Source organism: Macaca thibetana, chromosome 20 (genome assembly GCF_024542745.1).
Source record: "Macaca thibetana thibetana isolate TM-01 chromosome 20, ASM2454274v1, whole genome shotgun sequence".
Lineage (NCBI taxonomy): Eukaryota > Metazoa > Chordata > Mammalia > Primates > Cercopithecidae > Macaca > Macaca thibetana.
This window is the reverse complement of record NC_065597.1, coordinates 47,210,296-47,218,436: the sequence shown is the minus strand read 5'-3', so window position 1 is coordinate 47,218,436 and position 8,141 is coordinate 47,210,296.

The window sequence follows — 8,141 nt, the reverse complement described above, 5'->3', positions numbered from 1 at the left end:
GTTTTCCCCCGTCCTGCAGGCTCCAGAAGTCCATGCCCAAAAACGCGGCCGCGTCAGGGCTTCCCCCGTCCATCACTTGTGACCTTGGCACCGGGGACTAGGAGACGTCTGACCTCCCTGGAAGCTGCCATACCCTGCACTCACTCCGCGTGGCAGTGAGAGGATGCTCCCGTTGCCTCCGGACTGCTCGCCTCAGGATCATGGGGGCTGCCCAGTCCAAACCAGACCCAAAATCCCTCTGGGGTGCCTCTTGGCTAATTTCCAGACTTTAGGTCTCAGCCAAGACCTAAAACAAAAGCGGCTTATTTTCTTCTGCACAGTGGCATGGCCGCAGTATAAATTGGATAATCAGTCTCAGTGGCCTGCAGAAGGCACTCTAGACTTTAACATCCTCATAGATCTGACCAACTTCTGCAAGAGACTAGGCAAATGGTCCGAGGTGCCCTATGTTCAGGCCTTTCGGGACTTGCGCTCCTGCCCAGACCTCTGTGCGCAATGTTCGTTGGCCCAGGTCTTGCTCGCGAAATCTACTTCCTCAAGCAAGGAAAAGGACGATTCTTCCTCTTTCTCTGAGCCCCCGATACTCTTTCCCTACCCCTCCTTCAGTTCCCCGCTCAACCTCCCCCTTACCCTGACCCGTCGTTGTCTCCGTCCTTGTCGGCGCCACCCCTTCCCTCCACTCCTCCTGTGTCCCCACCAAACCTGACGGACCCTGTCTCTCCTCCCTCCTCCTCCTGCTCGCCTGTCTCAGCCCATACCCGGTCCAGGACTGACCTCCTGTGCCCCTTGTGGGAAGTGGCAGGCGCCGAAGGAGTGGTCCGGGTCTATGTGCCGTTTTTGCGGGCAGACCTGTCTAAGATTGAAGAGCATGTAGTCTCTTTCTCAGCCAACCCCACTCTGTATATCAAAGAGTTCAGATACCTATGCCAGCATATGACCTCACCTGGCATGATCTCCATGTCATTATGACCTCAACCCTGTCCCCTGAGAAACGGGAGCATATCCTAGCAGCAGCCAGGAAGCATGATGACCAGGTTCATTTAACTGACCCTGCCATGCCAGTCAGCACCAAGGCGGTGCCCTCTGCCGAGCCTGGCTAGGACTACCAGGTTGGGCAGGCAGGCTGCTGCCACCGAGACATGATGGTCCAGTGCCTTCTTGCCAGCATGCAGGCAGCCTCCAATAAGTCAGTCAACTTTGATAAATTAAAGGAGGTAGTCCACGGCTCAAATGAAAATCTGGCCGTTTTTCTTAACCGACTGACTGAGGCACTCATTCAGTACACCCGCCTTGACCCTGCCTCCCCTGCAGGAGGAACCGTCTTGGCTACGTACTTTATTTCTCAGTCGGCTCCGGATAGCTGGAAAAAATTTAAAAAGGTGGAGGACGGCCCTCAAACTCCCATCCAGGATTTAGTCAAACTGGCCTTCGAGGTCTACAACTCCAGGGAGGAAGCAGCTGAGGCCCAGCAACAGGCCAGGCTAAAACAGAAGGTACAACTCCAAACCCAGGCCTTGGTGGCAGCCCTGAGGCCGGCAGGCTCCAGGAGCTCTCAGAGAGGAGGTACTCCCCAAGCGCCACCTGGTGCCTGCTTCAAGTGCAGCAACAAAGGCCACTGGGCCAAGCAGTGCCCCAACCCTAAGGAACCAACTCGCCCCTGTCCAAGCTGTGGGCAGATGGGCCATTGGAAGTCAGACTGCCCCAACCTGAGGACGGTCGCTACGCCTCCACATGACGACCCTCCTCCAGGTACTGGAGGCGTCTTCCAGCTCCTCGACACCGACAAAGATTGAAGAGGCCCAGATTCAGGAACCTCTCTTACTCTCGCCGAGCCCAGGGTTATGCTCCAGGTAGCGGGTAAGTCCATAGCCTTCCTTATGGACACGGGGGCTACCTACTCTGTTTTGCCTTCCTTCAGTGGCCCCAGCCATCCCTCTGTTGTCAGGGTCATGGGAATTGATGGCACTCCCTCCATCTACCGCCAGACTCCTCCTCTGTCTTGCCGCCTGGATGGCTCCCTCTTCTCGCACTCATTTCTTATCATTCCTTCATGCCTAGTCCCCTTGTTAGGACGAGACCTCCTCTCTAAGCTAGGGGCCTCAGTTCACTTCCGGCCCAACCCCTCCCCGCACCTCGCGCTCCTCTTTCCCCTCCTCTCACCTGATAAACCCCACCAGGCTGACACCCCACTCCTGTTTCCGGTCCCCATTAACCCTAAGGTGTGGGATACCTCCACCCTGATCATTGCCCAGCACCATACTCCAGTCCGCATCCAGCTGAAGGACCCCTCCAAGTTTCCCTCTAGACCCCAGTTCCCTATCTCCCTTGAGCACCGACAGGGACTAAAACCCATCATCACATGCCTGCTCCAGCAGCACATTCTAGTCCCTGCCAACTCACCATGCAATACTCCTATCCTGCCTGTAAAGAAAAGCTCCGGTGCCTACCGCCTCATGCAGGATCTACGCCTCATCAATGAGGCAGTAGTCCCCACCTTTCCAGTTGTTCCTAACCCATATACACTTCTCTCGCGCATTCCCCCTGATACCACTCATTTTACTGTCCTTGACCTAAAGGATGCCTTCTTCACCATTCCCCTGCATCCTGACTGACACTTTCTTTTTGCCTTTACATGGGAAGATCCAGACACTCATATTTCTTCCCAGCTGACTTGGACTGTTTTGCCTCAAGGGTTCCAAGATAGCCCCCATTTTTTTGGACAGGCACTGGCACAGGATGTTAGCCTCTGTCCCCTTACCCACAGCACACTATTGCAATATGTAGATGACTTATTACTATGTAGTCCCTCCTGGGAGAGCTCCCTTGCAGATACTGCTACACTTTTAAATTTTCTTGGTGACCGAGGTTATCGGGTTACCCTGGCCAAGGCTCAGCTTTGCACCCCTTCTGTCACCTACCTAGGTATACTCCTCAGACCCACTACAAAAAGCCTCATGGCGGATAGAATAAGCCTCATTGAAACTCTCCAGCCTCCTCAGGATGCGGAAGAGATCTTGTCCTTCCTAGGACCGGTAGGGTATTTCAGGCATTGGATTCCCAACTTCGGGGTCCTAGCCAAGCCCCTCTACCAGGCTGCCAAGGAAGCGCCCACCGGACTGCTGTCCGATCCCTTATTGGTTGCCAACTCTTTCAAGAAGCTTCAGGACTGTCTCCTTTCTGCCCCTGCTCTCTCTCTCCCCAACCCCCTTCGGCCTTTCCATCCATTCACCGAGGAGCGCCAAAAGGTTACTACTGGCCTCCTAGCCCAGCCGGTTGGATCCACATACCAGGCTGTGGCCTATCTCTCCAAGCAGTTAGACCCCATGGTCCAGGGCTGGCAACCTTGTCTGCGAGCCCTGGCGGCTGCCACAGAACTTACCAAGGAGGCCCTCAAGCTCACCCTAGGACATTCTCTTACTGTCTACTCTTCTCAACAACTGTCAGATCTCATCACACACAATGTCTCAGCCACCTCACCCCGTCCCGGCTTCAACAGTTTCACCTGCTATTCATTGAAAACCCTCACATCACCCTTACCACCTCATGCCCTCTAAACCCTGCTACCCTCTTGCCCACTCCAGGGTGCGATTCCGCCCCCGCATATTCCTGCCTGGAGGTTCTCACCACCTTGCCGCCCTCCCACCACAGTCTTTCCGAACAGCCATTAGAACACCCAGACCATACCCTGTTCGTGGACGGGAGTTCTGTTTTAACCTCTGATGGCTGCCAGCAGGCGGCCTACGCTGTTGTAACAGCAACCCAGACGGTCGAAACCAGGCCCTTGCCTTTAGGCACCACCTCCCAGAAGGCTGAAGTCACTGCCCTTACTCGTGCCCTACTCCTCTCCAAAGGGCAGAGGGTTAATATCTACACAGACTCTAAATATGCCTACCTTATTGCACAGACCCACTCCCTTCTCTGGCAAGAGCGTAGGTTCCTTACCACCAAAGGGATGCCAGTAGTCAATGGACCACTTATAAAGAGGTTGCTTGATGCTCTCCAGGCCCCCAAGGAGGTAGCCATCATCCACTGTAAAAGCCACCAGCATTCTAAGGATCCTGTGTCGCAGGGTAACAACCTAGCTGATTCCACCGCACGGGCCACTGCCCTCACTTCCTCCCCTACCCCAGCGCCTTTACTCTTTCTTTCCCCCACACATTCCCCCGACTACTCTCCCCAGGAACTTCAAACCCTGATGGCCCATCCCAGTGCTACCCAGAGCGAGGATGGGTGGGTGTTCATTGACAGCTGAGTAGCGCTCCCCCAGACTCAGGCAGTGTGTATATTGACCGACATACACCACTCTCTCCACATAGGGCCTAAGGCTATGTATAACTTCCTGGGGCCCATCCTTCACCTCCCCTCACTGCAGGCCCAAATTAGGAAGGTACATCAGTAATGTGCCACCTGTTCGGCCGTTAACCCCCAAGGTAGGCTCAGGCACCCAGGGCCCACTCATCAGCTAAGGAGCCACCAGCCAGGGGAAGATTGGAAACTTGATTTTACCCACATGCCCCGCCATAAAAAATTCCGCTACCTGCTGACCTTGGTTGACACCTTCTCAGGATGGATCGAGGCTTTCCCCATCACCTGAGAAACTGTGGAGTTCGCGGCAACCACTCTCCTAGAGCACATCATCCCCAGGTTTGGTCTCCCCCGAACCATCCAATCAGACAATGGTCTGGCCTTCATTTCTTTTTTTTTTTTTTTTTTTTTTTTTTTGAGACGGAGTCTCGCTCTGCCGCCCAGGCTGGAGTGCAGTGGCCTTCAGCTCATTCCGCCTCTAAACCATTCACCCCCCGAGTAGGTGGTGGCCGCACTCCAGATTGGTCCTGGCCTTCATTTCTAAACTCACCCAGCAGGTGGTGGCCGCACTCCAGATTACCTGGAAGCTCCACATTCCCTACCATCCACAGTCATCTGGAAAGGTAGAACGCGCAAACAGTCTCCTTAAACTACATCTAACCAAACTCACTCTAGAAACCCGCCTCTCGTGGGTGACTCTCCTTCCCTTGGCTCTCACTCGTCTTAGGGCAGCTCCGCTGGCCCCCACAGGGCTCAGCCGTTTTGAGCTGCTGTATGGACGCCCGTTTCTCTTCCAGGAGCTGCCAGCCCTCTCCCCTTCCTTAGGCTCCTACCTCCCTTACTTAACCCTCCTTCGCGAGCTTCTGAGAAAACACGCGGACTGGTGTCTCCCTGCACCCGCTTCCCCAACCCTTGAGAATCCCACCGTCACAGTACCTGGAGACCTGGTCCTGGTCAAGCAGCTGCAACCCCAAGCCTTATCTCCATGGTGAGAAGGACCATACACCGTAATCCTCACCACTCCCACCGCTGCCAAGCTCCTTGGTCTTCCCTTCTGGTATCACCTGTCCCAGCTGAAAAAGGCGCCCACCCAACATGATTACAATTGGACCATTCAGGTTGTTACCCCTACCAAGTTATGACTCATGCACGCAGGTAACGACCCTCTGCCTAACCTTCCTCGGCCACCTAGTCCTCCCGAGTCTAGGTGAGACTCCTGCCCAAACTCCCCCCACCAATCCATTCCAGTGGAGGTTCTACCTTTCTGAGACCTAGACCCAGGGAAATCACATGAGCTCCCTCACCATAGCCACAGGAGACTGCCAACCCCAGGGGTGCCAAAGCCAAGTAACCTTTAATTTCTCCTCCTTCAACAGTGTGCTCCGTACTTGGCGGCACCCAGCCATTTGTTTCACATATGATCAGACATACGATGCCTGTCGATCTACTTGGTTGAAACCAATGGAGGCTTCCCTTACTACTACTGCAACATTCACTCGGCCATACAGGACACCAAAGAAACCCTCTGGCAGCAGCCCACTTCCTCCGTGCGGCTGACTACAAACCTCAAGTCTATCTTTTTCCTCACCATCCCTGACCCTTGGGCATCAGGGGTTGAGGCCCGCCTTTACCGAGGGCAGAGTGAGTCTTATCCCATGGCCCGACTCAGGATCTTTAAGGCCTACATCAGGGTCATAAGCAGCCTTGTCAGCCTGGCCGCTGACATCAGACAACAGGAGGAAGCCATCTCAGCTCTAGTCGACCCAGGCAGCAAGCCCCAGGACAGCAGCAACCCTTTTTCCTTGCTAACCTTAGTCAGGGAAGGGGCTCAAGTGGTACACATGGCCGGGGTACACAACATCTCTCGCTGTTTCCTGTGTGCAGCCTTGAATAAGCCCCCACTGGTTGCAGTACCCTTACCCAGCCCTTTTAACTCCTCTAACCTAACCCTCTCCTCCCCTCTCCCCGGCCGGACCCCAGGAGAAGTCCCCTTGTTTCAAGACCCGCTTAGGCAACAATTCCCCTTTTGCTACTCCACCCCCAATGCTTCCTGGTGCAACCAGACAGGATCTGCACCTCTAAATCTAACCGCCCCTCCAGGTGGGTATTTTTGGTGCAATTCCACCCTGTCAAAAACCCTCCATGCCCCCAACACTGCCCTATGCGTTCCCATCTTCCTAGTCCCCAGCCTCACCCTGTACAGTGAGGCCGAGCTATCCTCCCTCCTGCCCTCTGCCCGCCCCGCCAGGCAAGGGCAGTATTCCTTCCATTGATGATCGGGGTCTCTTTAGCCTCATCCCTGGTAGCCTCCGGCCTAGGAACCGGAGCCCTAACTCATTCTGTCCAGGCCTCTCAGGACCTTTCAGCCCGATTACAGGTAGCAGTCGAAGCTTCTGCGGAGTCCTTGGCTTCCCTCCAACGGCAGATCACCTCAGTCACCCAGGTGGCAGCCCAGAACTGTCGGGCACTCGACCTCCTTACAGCCGCTAAGGGTGGCACCTGCATGTTCTCAATGAAGAATGTTGCTACTACATCAGTGAATCAGGACTAGTAGAAACCAATCTCCTCACTCTAGAAAAGATTCAGGAAGGGCTCCACCAGAGAAACCTCAGATCAGGGCCCTCATTTGGGTGGTGGCAGTTGTCTATAGCTGGTTGGGTCCTACCCTTTCTAAGCCCCTTACTAATCATTGGCTTCTTGCTACTCATAGCTCCCTGTGTCCTCCGCTTCGTCCAGGACCACATAAAGGAAGTCTCCCGGGTCACTGTCAATCAGATGCTACTCCACCCCTATACCCGAGTTCTGACCTCTGAAGAACCCCACAATGACCTATACCAGCAGGAAGCAGCCAGAGGAACACGTCGCCCCTTTTACTTATTAGAAAGAGGTCAGAATGTTAGGCAGGGACCTAGACCCAACATGGCGGTACCACCTGACATGGCGGGCCCCTTGTCGGGACTTTACCCGCTGGGACCTCCTGCTAGGACTTTTCAGCGCGCGAAAAGCACCCTGAGCCCGCCAAAACTCCCCGCTCTGCGCAAACTCCTGGGCACCTCATTCCTCAGAAACCGAAACCTACAGACCCCGCCTACCTTGCCCTACAAAAGGCCCCTGATACCTGCCCTGCGTGTGACTTCCTCGGCCCTCCTCCTAGGGGACCAGTGAACCTCGCCCGCGAGCCCAATAAAAGCTACCTCTGTTCTCATCTGCCTCGTGTCTTCTTGCTCGGCTCCCCATTACATTACACTATATAGAATGGTTTTAAGTCCCCAGTTCACTGACATCAGGTTTGGCTATATGGCTTGCTTTAGACCATGAACTTTGAGTGGAAATGACATGTGCCACTTCCAAGAGGAAGCTTTAAGAGCCGTCATGGGGTCTGCTACCTTTCCTCTCTTCTGTGTCTGGAGACGAAAAGTTTCAGCTTGAGGCTTTTCCTTCAGACTGGGCTCTGGAATGAAGATAGCATAGAACAGAGCGGTCCCATGGAGGACATGGATGTGAGTGAGAAATCAACATGGTGTTGTGAGTCCCTGAGAGGTGGAGGTTGCTGTTATGCAGCCTAACTGGATCCCAGCCGATAGATGCAGCCTCCCTGTGGGTTGCAGATGCTCCTCTGTTCAGGTATCCTTTCCCATCACCATGACAACTGACACACCATAATGAGCTATGCTGATGTTAGGAAGTCTCCGCCTTTGCCCCTCTTCAGAGCTCTTCACCCTCAGGTCCTAACCAGTGAGCCTATTTCTTTTTTTTTTTTTTTTTTTTTTTTTGAGATGGAATCTTGTTCTGTCGCCAGGCTGGAGGGCAGTAGTGCGATCTCGGCTCACTGCAAC